The following is a 13,775-nucleotide window of genomic DNA, read 5'->3' as shown; positions in this document are numbered from 1 at the left end:
CAACAATACAATTTTTTTGAAAGAAAATTGGTTTTCAAGGTTTATTCTTCAATTATCAAAAGGTTTTCAAAAGTAAAACATACTATTCCTCTCCACGATCCCAGTTAATCCAGACCCTCCTCGGTGAGCTTTATCAAATACCGCACTCATCTTCCTGAATCTTCTGCTGAATCTCCTATACAGTTTTGTCACAGAACCTCAGATTTTTCGTAAGGTTTTGTGTACCATGCCATGCCTGTGATTTGCTTTCTTTGCTTTGTTTTTATTTTTTATTTTTGTAAGAAGTAGCCGGCAAGTATCTTTCTTTGCTTTAGAGATGTAAACTGCTTTTATTTTTTTTTTTTTTTTTTTTTTTTTTTTTTTTTTTTTTTTTATACAGAGTCTCGCTCTGTCGCCCAGGCTGGAGTGCAGTGGCCGCATCTCAGCTCACTGCAAGCTCCGCCTCCCGGGTCTACGCCATTCTCCTGCCTCAGCCTCCCGAGTAGCTGGGACTACAGGCGCCCGCCACCTCACCCGGCTAGTTTTTTGTATTTTTTTAGTAGAGACGGGGTTTCACCGTATTAGCCAGGCTGGTCTCGATCTCCTGACCTTGTGATCCGCCCGTCTCGGCCTCCCAAAGTGCTGGGATTACAGGCTTGAGCCACCGCGCCCGGCCGTACTGCTTTTATTTTCAGATTAACTTTCAAGAATGTTGAAAATGCTTTGCTCGCTCTTCTTTTCTCGCTTCCTCCCTCTCAGGACCTATAAACGGCACCGCCCAGCCCAATGGACAGATGCCCCAGGCTGCACATTCTGTCAGTGCTGTTCTCCAAGAGGCCAAGACACTTGCTGAAACATCCAAGGTAAAACCAGCAAGCAGCTGACATACATTCCGTCAGCCGTCCCCCAAAACCCATGTTCTCAACCATTCACATTGTTCCAATAACTGCTCTTTTAAAAAGAGAAAACAGGCTGGGTACGGTGGCTCACGCCTGTAATCCCAGCACTTTGGGAGGCCGAAGCAGGATAATTGCTTGAGCTCCGGAGTTCCAGACCAGCCTGGGCAACAGAACGAGGGCTGATCTCTACAAGAAATAAAAAAACTAGCCAGGCTTGGTGGCATGCACCTGTGGTCCTAGCTACTTGGGTAGCTGAGGTGTCTGAATGGCTTGAGCCTAGGATTTCAAGGCTGCAGTGAGCTGTGATCACACCACTGCACCCCAGCCTACATGATAAAGACCTTGTCTTAAAAAAAAGAAACAAATATAAAAAAGGGTTACACTAAAAATGTGCATTTTTTATTGTTCCCACTGATGTCCTACCTACATCCCCAGGGTGATGAAGGAGAAAATACGTTGTAAAATGATAGCCAATAGGGATGACATCCTCCATAACATTTTTTCAACCAAATAGATCAATGAAGATTCACTTAAATCTATCTTAAAATCATAGCTAATAATTATGATTTCGTTACTAATCTAGTTCAAAACCTCTCAGTTGACTGTATAAATTCTGTTGAATATTTCTCATGTGTGATTCAAAACAACCCGAAATAACTGTGACAACAGCATGTCTCCCAGCTAGGAAAGGCAGGGTGCTTCACTTTAGCAATTTTTCACTTCTTTCACCCCTTCATTTTGTCCATCGGCCAGTCATGAAAACAACTAAATCTTGGTATTTATTGAACTTCTTATAATTTTGACAACCACTGCAGGCCTGTAAAAGTTCTATTTCTTTAGTGTTTTCATTATCTTCTCAAGCCTGACAATCTCTTCATGCAATGCACTTTCAGCTATTATTATTTTCATTATTTCTATAATGCCAATCGAAGGAAAGCATTTAAAAATGCTGAAATAAATAAAAGAATCCCAGAATAGAAATCACTTAACTATATGTGAACACCAATTCCCAAGCTGCCTGTTCAGAGATTTTTTAAAAAGGAAAATGTACATCGCCAGTTAATTAGCTTATCATGCTAAGGAAATAAACTAAAATAGAAACTAAATCAGAAGGCACTGTTAGAAAAAAAAAACTTCCAAATTTAATTTTCAGTGTCAAGAGGCTATTAAGCAGAGGAAGAAATAAACTGGAACCCTGATGAAATGTCAATTGGAATGATAATTATCACTAAAACAGAGGGATTCAATCCAGCTGCCTGGGGACGTTTCATTATATACACCCAAATTATCCTTATCTATTCGAGTATTGGTGGAGGAAGGGCTATACCTCTATTAGACTTCAGCCACATTTGGCGTTCTGGTTTCTACCAATAGCACGCTGGTGATTTTTCTTTTCAGAACTCATATATGTATCTCATTTGATCTCATCACAACCTGAGACACATGTCATAATAGAGGCTACTGGGCTCATTTTATACCCGGTGAACCAGCCAACTTTCATGCAGTTGAGAAAAGGTAAACTGTCTGGGTGAGGTGGCTCACACCTGTAATTCCAGCACTTTGGGAGGCCAAGGTAGATAGATCACTTGAGCCCAGGAGTTGGAGACAAGTCTGAGCAACATGGCAAAAAACCATCTCTACAACAAATACAAAAATTAACTGGGCATGGTGGCACATGCTTTCATCCCAGCTACTCGGGAGGCTGAGGCATGAGGATCATTGAGCCCTAGAGGCAGAAGTTGCAGTGAGTCAAGCTTGCGCCACTGCACTCCAGCCTGGGTGACACAGCGAGATCCTGTCAAAAAAAAAAAAAAAAAAAACAAGGCGCAGTGGCTCATGCCTGTAATCCCAGCACTTTGGGAGGCAGAGGCAGGCAGATCATGAGGTCTGGGGTTCGAGACCAGTCTGACCAACATGATGAAACCTCATCTCTACTAAAAATACAATAATTAGCAGGACGTGGTGGCCAGCTCCTGTAGTCCCAGCTACTTGGGAGGCTGAGGCAGGAGAATCGCCTGAACCCAGGGGGTGGAGGTTGCAGTGAGCCAAGATGGCACCACTGCACTCCAGCCTGGGCAACAGAGCAAGACTCCATCTCAATAATAATAATAATAATAATAATAATAATAATAATAATAAAGGCCATTGAAAGTCATTTCCCTATTCCAGAGCAAAGATGAGCTCATGAACAACCAGGGCTCTCAGTGACTGAGGGACGGAGGCTCCCCAGTGGGCAGAGAGACTCACCTATCTATGGCATGGTCCTGTCCACTGGGGCTGTTTTGTCAAGAATAGAGAATGCTACCCAGGAGACTGAGGTGGGAGGGTTCGCTTGAGCTCAGGAGGTGGAGGCTGCAGTGGGCCCAGATTGTGCCATTGCACTCAGCCTGGGCGACAGAGTGAGACCCTGTGTCCATTAATTAATAACAATAAATTAAAATTTCAAAAATTTTAAAATAATGAATGCTGCTGTCACTGGGTTGCAGGATAGGAAGCCAGCCCTCAGGAACCACCAGGAGCCAGGAGCACCCCCGGCCCCACACGGCCCCAAGTCCAGCCTGCCCCACCCCCCGCTCTGGTGCAGAGGTCCTGGGACACCATCTGCAGCCCTGTCACGCCCCCCAAGGCCAAGAGCACTGGCGGCGGGGGCTTCCCCGCCCCGCCCGACGACTTCCTGCCGCCACTGCCACCGCTGCCTCCACTGGACGACCCAGAGCTGCCGCCACTCCCGCTGCAGGATCCAGAGCTCCCGCCACCGCCCCTGGACTTCATGGAGCCGCCCGCCCGCCCCCGGACTTCGTGCCCGCTCCCCCAGCGGTCGTCAAGAGGCCTCCTATGCCCCACCCTCCCAACAGGCACGAAGCATCAATGTTCAGAACCAACAAATGAATAAAACAAATGAATAAATGTTAAACGTTCTTCCTACTGTATTTATACAAAGATTACGGGGCCAGTAGATCTGGAGGTCAACACTATAATTAAAAATAGCTTTCACCATCCCATGCCTTCTTAAGTCTTGGTGACCTTAGATTTTCATCTCTACCTCTGCGACCTTCAGAATTTTCAGGAAAATTGAGAGAGGAAAATGAGAAAACATGACAAGCAGAGCCTGTTCCCTTGCTCTGAGATTCCCGTCGCTTGATTGATTGGAGCCCTGGACACAAGCTGTTTTGGTTTTGCTTCTTTAATGCTTGAATAGCAGTAATTTTAAAAAACAGTTATTCAGATAATTTTTGAATTCTCTGTTACTACAGCGCTGTAAGTATCCTGTAAATAAGAATGCAGGGGCAGGTAAAAGCAATCTTATTGATGTATATTTCAATCTGGAATATTTTCCCTCAGAGATACATTTAATGCCCAGTTTATCCTAGGCTCTTGTTACCTGTATCTCTTCTCTTTCAAATTGGCTTCTCATAGGCTAAAAGGCTATTAAAACTAAGGAAGGTAATTAATGGTATGTTTTAATATCTGGGGAAGAGTAAGCTGTAGATCATGCTGTCTCAACCCATGGGCTCCCGCGGCCCAGGACAACTTCGAATGCTGCCCGACAAATATTAAAACATTGTAAGCTCTTTGCAGGGTGCGGTGGCTCACACCTGTAATCCCAGCACTATTGGCAGGCCAAGGCTGGCAGATCACTTGAGGTCAGGAGTTCAAGACCAGCCTGGCCAACACGGCAAAACCCTATCTGTGCTAAAAATACAAAAACAAGCCAGGGGCAGTGAGCATGCCTGTAATCCCAGCAACTCCAGAGGCTGAGGTGAGAGAATCCTTTGAACCCAGGAGGTGGAGGCTGCAGTGAGCTGAGATCTTGCTACTGCACTCAATCCTGGACGACAGGGCAAGACACGCTCTTAAAAAAATTACGAGATATTTTCACATTTTTTTTTTTTTAGCTGATCAGCTATTGCTAGTGTTAGTGCATCTTATGTGAGTCCCAGGGAAGCCAAAAGATTGGACACCCCTGCAGGCTAAATGGAAATTTAAAATGAAACAAATTTAGTTTTAAAACCAAAATATTTAGTAATTAAAACTGGCAAGGTGTTCTTAATTTATTTGAGCATATGCTTGAAATAGGATAGAAGGTAAATTTGCTTTACATTAAATTTTATCTCACAAACAGTAACTTTCTACTTTTAGTATACTATGTTCTTTTGATGTCAGATACAGTAATAATATGGTTTTTCTTTTAAAATTTTTTTTAAATATTATTTTACTTTAAGTTCCAGGATACATATGCAGAACGTGCAGATTTGTTACTTAGGTAAACGTGTGCCATAATGGTTTGCTGCACCTATCAACCCATCACCTAAATATTAAGCCCAGCATGCATTAGCTATTTGTGACATTAGCTATTTGTCCAGGTTTTGTAATGGCAAACATACTCCCTGCATGACCATTCACCCCTGGACCCCCTGCAGCAGCGCCCCCACCATTAGTGAATGCCTTCTTATCCCCTTTTCAATCATTTTCTCAAATGGTTCCTAGTAGATACAAAACGTTTTTTTCTCCAATGGGAAAATAGAACACAGGGAGCCACTCAGTTTGCTCCCAACACCCCTTTCCAGTGGCTCACCGGAGCTACCTTGGCAAGTACTCTAGGAGTATGGGAAAATGAAAACAACAAACTCATACACCTTTTTAACATACACAACCAGTTCTGTCTACCCAGCCAAGGCATATTCTTCTTATATGGAACATCAACCTATATCTGCCTCCCCACTAACTGGACAGGCACCTGCACCTTAGTCTTTCTAAGTCCCAACATTAATATTGCCCCAGGAAATCAGACCTCATCAGTACTCCTTAAAGCTCAAGTCCGCCAGCCATACAACTAATACCCCTACTTACAGGGTTAGGAATGGCTACTGCTACAGGAACTGGAATACCTGGTTTATCTACTTCATTATCTTACTACCACATACTCTCAAAGGATTTCTCAGACAGTTTGCAAGAAATAACGAAATCTATCCTTACTTTACAATCCCAAATAGATTCTTTAGCAGCAGTGACTCTCCAAAACCGCCGAGGCTTAGACCTCCTCACCGCTGAGGCTTTAGACCTCCTCACCGCTGAGGCTGAGACCTCCTCACTCCTAGCAACTGGGACTACAGGCGCCCACCACCACGCCCCGCTAATTTTTTGTATTTTTAATAGAGACGGGGTTTCACCGTGTTATGGTCTCGATCTCCTGACCTCGTGATCCACCCGCCTCGGCCTCCCAAAGTGCTGGGATTACAGGTATGAGCCGCCGTGCTCGGCCTCTTACTATAAATTTTTAAAACACATACAAATCTGTTTTATAGCCAATCTGTTAGAATTGCAATCTTAAAAATTACTCCAGGTCAAAACATTTAAAATCTCATCAGAAAAGTCTACCTTTCCAGACTGCTATATTTCTATGGAAAATCTTCAGTAGTAGCCTGCTGAAAGTTATCATCCCCTTACCCCCAATTAGAAATCCACATGCCTGTTCTTACTCCCCATTCTTGTCCTACCAATACTGTCTTCACTTCAATGCCACTTTGATCATTTTGTCTTACATTTGTATACAGACTTTTCAGTTTACAAGTGTTTTCACATTTGTTACAACATTTTTTCATCATGCAGACCTAAGAGGTAGATACGAGCACTATTTTTATAAATAAGGTTACTGGTATTTGATTAGGTTAAATGATTTGTTCCAAGTTCCCATAGCTAGTAAGTGGCAGAACCAAAATACAGACTTATCTTTTGACATCCACTCATTGCTGTTACTACTATGCAGCTGCTGCTTCTATCTAAGTGGTGAGGCCTTTCCTATCTCTTCCACATCCACCGTTGTGACCTTGGAATCCATCATTATTATTTGACATTTATGTGGCTGCAAACCTGGCTGCCACAAAGGACTCAAAGAGTTCTCTTCGTGAAAAGAATGTCTACTTATGAAAACACTACTCAACCGAATTGTTATTATTATAGTTTTACAGGTGTCCTGTTTCTCATGTTTATCCAGCTCCTGAAATGTTCCTTCAGCTGTATACTGGATAATCAAAATATACCAATACTTTCAAGTCCCAAGCATTATCTTTTCAAGTTCCAAGTTGTACAAGACTGAGACTACAATTTAAACTCTTTCTCTCTGAATCCAATTAGAGCTTTCGTAAATCTGGAGATACACAGAATCATATATTTGCCCATAGGTGAATGCAGAGAAATTCTTTAGTTTTTAGACAAACTTAACTTCAGAACTCAAATAGATTCCTAGTGACTTCTAAGCCTTATTTTCTTTCGCACTATTCTACACTGGCTTCTTAAATTAATCCTACAAATTAGCAGAATTGCACTATGCAATAGTTATCTAGTTGGCACATGATTATAAAGTATGTTCTGATAAATGTCTGAAAATAATTTCTTATGACACATGCAGAGGTGACAGAATAAAGTCAAATCATCTTTTTATGTTTTAACATGACTCATTACTTATGTTTTAAAATAACAACAGCAACAACAACAACAACAACAATACACTGTACCTCAGTATTTGAAGGTCATTTCGTATCTTCTTTTTGTCCTGATTCTGATGTGGGCATCTTATCTACAAAATGTTATTCACAGACACATATATGAGAACATTTTTTACTGTAAATTGTAAAAATATATACTATATCCATTTATGAATATTTCAATAAAATAACAGTAATAGCAAAAATAGAATTTCAGGATTGAAGCAGGTTCAGGAAAAAGAATTGATAGTATGGAAAAAGATAGCAAAAAGTATTTTTTTTAAGTAGACATTATATTTGGGTCTATAAAGTTATTTTCTAAATAATAGCGTTTAAGCATAAAAATATTTTCAGAGATATTCACTGACTTACCACTTCTATTATTTTGGTATAAAAAAATAAAATTGTCATTGCTTGCTTGATTTTGTGGAGCTCGTTCAATAATGCCAATGTCATTTTCTTGTTTTCCAGTTATTGTCTTTGTTGCTCCCTCCTATTACAAACAAAAAACAAAAGCAACAAAAAAAAAACTTCAGAAAAAAATGTATTTATTCACTCACTCACTCAGTTTGTCAGTAAGACAAAACAACACACACACACATACATTGTATCTATCAAATCACAGGCACTATCCTGGGAGAAGCAGAAAATATATACAGAAGATAGATTCTGACCTATATTCAAGAAATGGCAGAGACATATGAACACAAATAAAAACAGAAAAAGGTGTAATTCACCAGTTCTACAATTTAAGTCAATAAAATACATAAGGGCACAAAGGAGAGAACAATCAGTTTTACCTGAAAAGCATAGAAAATGCTACCATAATTGGGCCATATTTGGAAGGACAGAAAAAGTGCAGAGTCAGGACACAAAGTCTAGGTGCAATAGCATGTGTAAAATAATAAGGCATGAAACAACATTGCAAATGAGGGGTGCCAAAGAGATGTGGTAAAACTGGAACACAGTCGGAGGAAATGAGATGAAGAGATAAAATGGAACCACACCATATAAGATATGTGTCACACTGGAATGTGAACTTACCCTTTCATGTGACGGGTATCCACTCCATATGTAGATGAGTTACATTATTACAAATATATTTTAGAAAGGTGACACTTCTAGCAGTGTAAAGATAGAGGAACATGGGGAGATGGGGCAAAACTAGAAAGGAGTATGTCAAAATTATAGGTAGAGAGTCAGTTATGCTAATGAGAGATGGAAGATTATAAGAAGGTAGAAAGTACACAATTTGGTGTGTGACTGGATTGGTGACCTGGAGGAGGGCTGAGGGCAGGTTGAAGTGCTTGAGTGTTTCACGGCTACTTCCTAGGTGTTATTTACTAGGGTGGGGAAACCACATGACAGGTTAGAGTCAGGAAAAGAATAAAAATGTTTTCAGTTTGAGACCTATAAAATTTGAGGGATCCAAGGGGCTTGGAAGAAAGAGCTGAATAAATACATTTGGAGTGCGAGTAGATGACCTACATCAGGAGAATTACATGGTGATAAGAAGATAAACATTTATAAGATAGACTAAATGGGTAGAATTAAATAACACAAACCTATGCAGAATGCTGATATTTTGAAAATGAAATCAAAGAAGAGAAAAAAATGGGATTAAGTTTTTCAATACATATTTCTACATTTGTTTCAAGAATATAATTTTATTTACATAGGTAAATATTTCTGAAATATTTTTGCAATATATATCTTTGAATTGAATGAAAACATTTAATTCTAAAATACCAAGATTCTGGAAGAGGACTTTTATAAAAATTAACCTTGAAACTTTTAATTGTACAAGAGAAATGCTTACCTAATTATAGAATTATGAGGCTTTTTTTCTTTCCTTTTTTTTTTTTTTGAGATGGAGTCTCGCTCTGTTGCCCAGGTTGGAGTGCAGTGGCTCCATTTCCTCTCACTGCAACCTCCACCCCCCCAGGTTCACGCCATTCTCCCACCTCAGCCTCCCAAGTAGTTGGGACTACAGGCACCCATCACCACGCCTGGCTAATTTTTTGTGTTTTTAGTAGAGAGGGGGTTTTACCGTGTTAGCCAGGATGGTCTCGATCTCCTGACCTCGTGATCTGCCCACCTCGACCTCCCAGAGTGCTGGGATTACAGGCGTGAGCCAGCGCGCCCAGCCTTTCCTAGGTATTTTAAAGAGTACAACAAATTGCTCTTACCTATAGTCGTCCTTATATTTTCTTTCAGCTTTTTATTAAAATCAGCTATAAGTCACTCAAAAACATCTGAGCAGTATTTTATTACTTGGCTATCTTTTCTTAATTTTTATTTTAAATAATTTATATCATAGCTTTTATTCTAGAGAGTTCCTGCTCTCGTTTAAACCACTATTTTCGCTGTGTTGTTATAATAATCTTATATAATATATATAATGTCTATATATATAATATATAATCTTATATAATATTTACAATAATCTTATATAATAATATAATAAGAGTCTTATCTTGACTCTTATGTAGTCTCTATGTTTATCTTACTTTTCTGTATTGAATTATTTCCTTTCATCCCCTTCTTCTAATTGATTATTATACAAATATGGTGGCATCCTTTAGATCATTTTTTGGCCAAAATAACCTAAGACAAAAATTTACCCTTACGTAGCTTATAGTATTGTAGAAATAATTAAGATTAAAAAATTTAAATTGCATGTTATATTTTGAAATATCTCTTCACGATTTACAGGTTTATTACCTCTTGTGTGGAAAATGTGAGATTTTAGTTTTTAATAGTACCGTATTTAAATGGGTTTGCATTGAAATAGTATAGGTTGTTTCTATTCTATGTGTCAAATAGCTAAGTATAAATAATTGTATAAATTCTGCTTCTTCCAAAAAACAGAGAGAAAGAGAATAATGGGGTGGGGGGGCGCGCAATGATTGATTACTGAAAACCATACATAGAAACTAAATAGAAAACTGTAACTAAATATGGTGACAACTGAGACAGTGATAGCCTAAAAAACAGACACTGAAGAAATGTATTGTGTGAGGAAAAAAGTCTAGGGTAAATAATTTTTAAAAAGGTGAAGGAGGCCAGGCGCGGTGGCTCAAGCCTGTAATCCCAGCACTTTGGGAGGCCGAGACGCGCGGATCACGAGGTCAGGAAATCAAGACCATCCTAGCTAACCCGGTGAAACCCCGTCTCTACTAAAAAAAAATACAAAAAAACTAGCCGGGCGAGGTGACGGGCGCCTGTAGTCCCAGCTACTCGGGAGGCTGAGGCAGAATGGCGTGAACCCAGTGGGTGGAGCTTGCAGTGAGCTGGGATCCGGCCACTGCACTCCAGCCTGGGCGACAGAGCGAGACTCCGTCTCAAAACAAACAAACAAACAAAAAAAGGTGAAGGAGGAGGGAGAAACAAACAAGAGACATGACCGGTCAATCAAGTATGAGCTTCAGTCATGAAAGAAGAGGAAAAGCAACTGCTATAACATATGTGATGAAATATACATAATAGAGACTTTTGTTCATAATACATTCCTATCATGCTGATGAGTATTTACACTGCGATTAGTTATTTTGTTAATACCTGTGTAATAAAACTTTTATTATTATATGAAAAGACATTCAGTTAGTTAAACATGGCCTTCAGCCACTACCTAAAAGCTGGAACATTCTTACTACAGAAAGAGGAAAAACGAATGTCTTATAAACTTTTCACCTGAAGAAAGTATTGGTAATCAGAATTCTAAAGAGTAATATATTGCTTGAAAATATGTTTAATAGAGCATGCGTTGAGACTAAAATATATTAAAATTTTTAAAATCTAAACTCCACTTGGAGGATACTAGAAAATATAGAGTAACCTTCTTTCCTATTTACTACGTATCTCTGATTTATTGTCTTCTTATTTAAGACATATTTTCTCAACATAACTCACCTGAATTTATGCATTCTAAACATTACAAGAAACTATAAATTTAAGTCATGTTTTAGAAATGCATTAGATTTCATTATTAGATATATTATGCATATTATCTTACTTGTAACATTCCATTACATAAAAATTCATTTGTCTGCTTATTTATTCACATTGAAAACCTCTTAAAATGCTTTTTATAGACAAGACTGTATTCTCGGTACTCTACAATGAACACAAGTATGTTTTCTAACCTCTAGTATCTCATAGTGATGCAAGAGCTTCAAAACGATTATTTAAACAACTAAATACAAAATCTTTTGAAATTTAAAATTTTCAAATGTGATCAAAAACCTTTGAACAATATGTTTAAAAACCACAATTTAAAAATTCTGAAATTAAAATCTTACCATATACTTATTAAGAGTGTCCACTTCCAGAACTGCATTCTTCATTTAGATGAAGAGTTTAAAGTATACTTTTAAAGAAATAACTTAGAAAACACACTGGCATCCCTTAGTAATACAGATTCTTAGAAAGAGAATTTAGAATTCTAAATTTTTTCAGTTATTTTTTAAAATTAGAGATAAAGTTTCGCTATGTTGCCCACACTGGTCTCAAACTCTTGGGCTCAAGCAGTCCTCCTGCCTCAGCCTCCCTAGTAACTGGAACTACCATGCACTGCCATGCCCAAATAGGTTTTCACAATTCCTAATATTATTCTGGTGTAAAGAACCAAGAAGAGAAACTGAGAAAAAGCTCTCTCCTAAAAACTACATCATATCGAAATAATAAGTGCAAAAAAAAACCAAAAAACCTATATGCTACGTGGTACAGTTTGGAAACTGAACGGTATCAGAAAGATTCCTTGATTACTATAAATAAGTAATTGGATCCATTAAAGATAAATGTCAGCATGAGTTTTTTTAAGTTACAATAGAATATTTTTAAAAGTCACAGTAAAAATACTTACTGCCAGGCTGGGTGCAGTGCCTCACGCCTGTACTTCCAGTGCTTTGGGAGACCGAGATAGGAGGATCCTTTGATCCCAGGAGTTTGAGACCAGCTTAGACAACACAGGGAAACTTCATCTCTACAAAAATGCAAATCAGCCAGGCATGGTGGTGCCCGCCTGTGGCCCCAGCTACTTGGGAGACTGATTGTGGGAGGATCACTTGGGCCCGGGAGTTCGTGAGTACAGTGATCTGTGATTGTGCCACAAACAAGGAATGAGAGGTCCTGTTGCTTCACAGCCTTGACAGCATTTGACGTTTTCAGTCTTCTGGATTTGGGTTATTATTTGGTTATTTGTGCTCCTGCACTCCAAGCCTGGGCAACAGAATTTCTCTCAAAATAAATAAATAAAAGACTTCTAGTCACTATATCATATCTATGTCGAACTCTTTACACACCAAGCTTGCAGAGTTAAAGCCCACAGCACCCTCTAATTATGTGATGGGGACCATGTGATTAAAGTGGGTGACCATGTTCTTGCTTTTGGTCATTCCAATAGATGTGCAGCAGGAGCTCACTACTGCATTTCCCTAAGGATCATTATATGGAGCATCATTCCAAACGCTTATTTCTTATTTGTATATTTTATTTTGTGAGATGCCTGCTACAGTCTTTAGCTCACTTTTTAATGGGGTTGTTTGTTTCTTACTATTAAGTTTTAAGAATATTGGTATATTTTGGATAAAATTCATTATTCAAATATGTTTCTGCAAATATTTTCTTCCAGTCTGTGGCTTGTCTTCCATTTCAGTGGCTTAACACAACAAAAATGTGACATTTTAATCAAGTCCAGCTTGTCATATTATTTCTTTTATGTATTGTAACTTCGGCGTTTTTTTCTAGACATAATCAAATCCAAGAGAGTCTAGATTTTCTCCTGTTATTTTCCAGAAGTTTTATATTTTGTATTTGACATTTAGGTCTGTGATTCATTTTGAGTTAATTTTGGTGAGGGAGTAAGATCTGATTCATTTTTTTTACATGTGGATATTCAGTTATTCCAGCACCACTTTCTGAAGAAACCAATCTTTGTTTCATCATATTGCCTTTACTTTTTCATCAAAGATTAATTAAGTATATTGATGTGTCTCTATTTCTAAACTCTCTGTCTTGTTTCATTAACCTGTCTATTCTTTCATCAGTATGATACTGCCTTGATTACCGTAGCTTTTCAGTAAGTCTTGAAGTTGAGTAGTGCCTGTCTGTCCTCCAGCTTTGTTCTCCTTCACTATTGTGTTAGCTATTCAAGGTTTTTTTCTTCTCCATATAAGTTTTAGAATTACTTTTTCTATATCCATAAAATAATTTGCTTCCATTTTGATTAGAAGTGCATTGAATCTGTACCCTGGGAAGAACTGACATCCTGATGATATTGAGTTATTCTATTCTTGAATATAATGTATCTTCTCTAACTGTTCAGTTCTTTTTTATTTCCATCATCAGATATGGACAGTTTATGAAATCACATAACTCTCTCTACCTTGACCAAAGGACAGTGATGAATTCC

The 13,775-nt window shown here is 38.7% G+C and overlaps 1 protein-coding gene and 1 long non-coding RNA gene across 2 annotated transcripts in view; one reads left to right on the top strand and one right to left on the bottom strand.

Annotated features, from left to right (window-relative positions):
* RAB18 (RAB18, member RAS oncogene family) overlaps nucleotides 1–13,775 on the bottom strand; it is a 539,744-nt gene that overhangs the window by 512,706 nt on the left and 13,263 nt on the right. The window lies entirely within an intron of this gene.
* LOC126962892 (uncharacterized) lies at nucleotides 742–3,785 on the top strand. Its single transcript, XR_007728848.1, has 2 exons — nucleotides 742–842; nucleotides 3,365–3,785. It is a non-coding gene; the product is annotated as an uncharacterized LOC126962892 (long non-coding RNA).

This window comes from Macaca thibetana, chromosome 9 (assembly GCF_024542745.1).
Source record: "Macaca thibetana thibetana isolate TM-01 chromosome 9, ASM2454274v1, whole genome shotgun sequence".
NCBI classification, from domain to species: domain Eukaryota; kingdom Metazoa; phylum Chordata; class Mammalia; order Primates; family Cercopithecidae; genus Macaca; species Macaca thibetana.
Note: the sequence above shows the minus strand (reverse complement) of the source record. Positions and strands in the feature narration are given on the sequence as shown.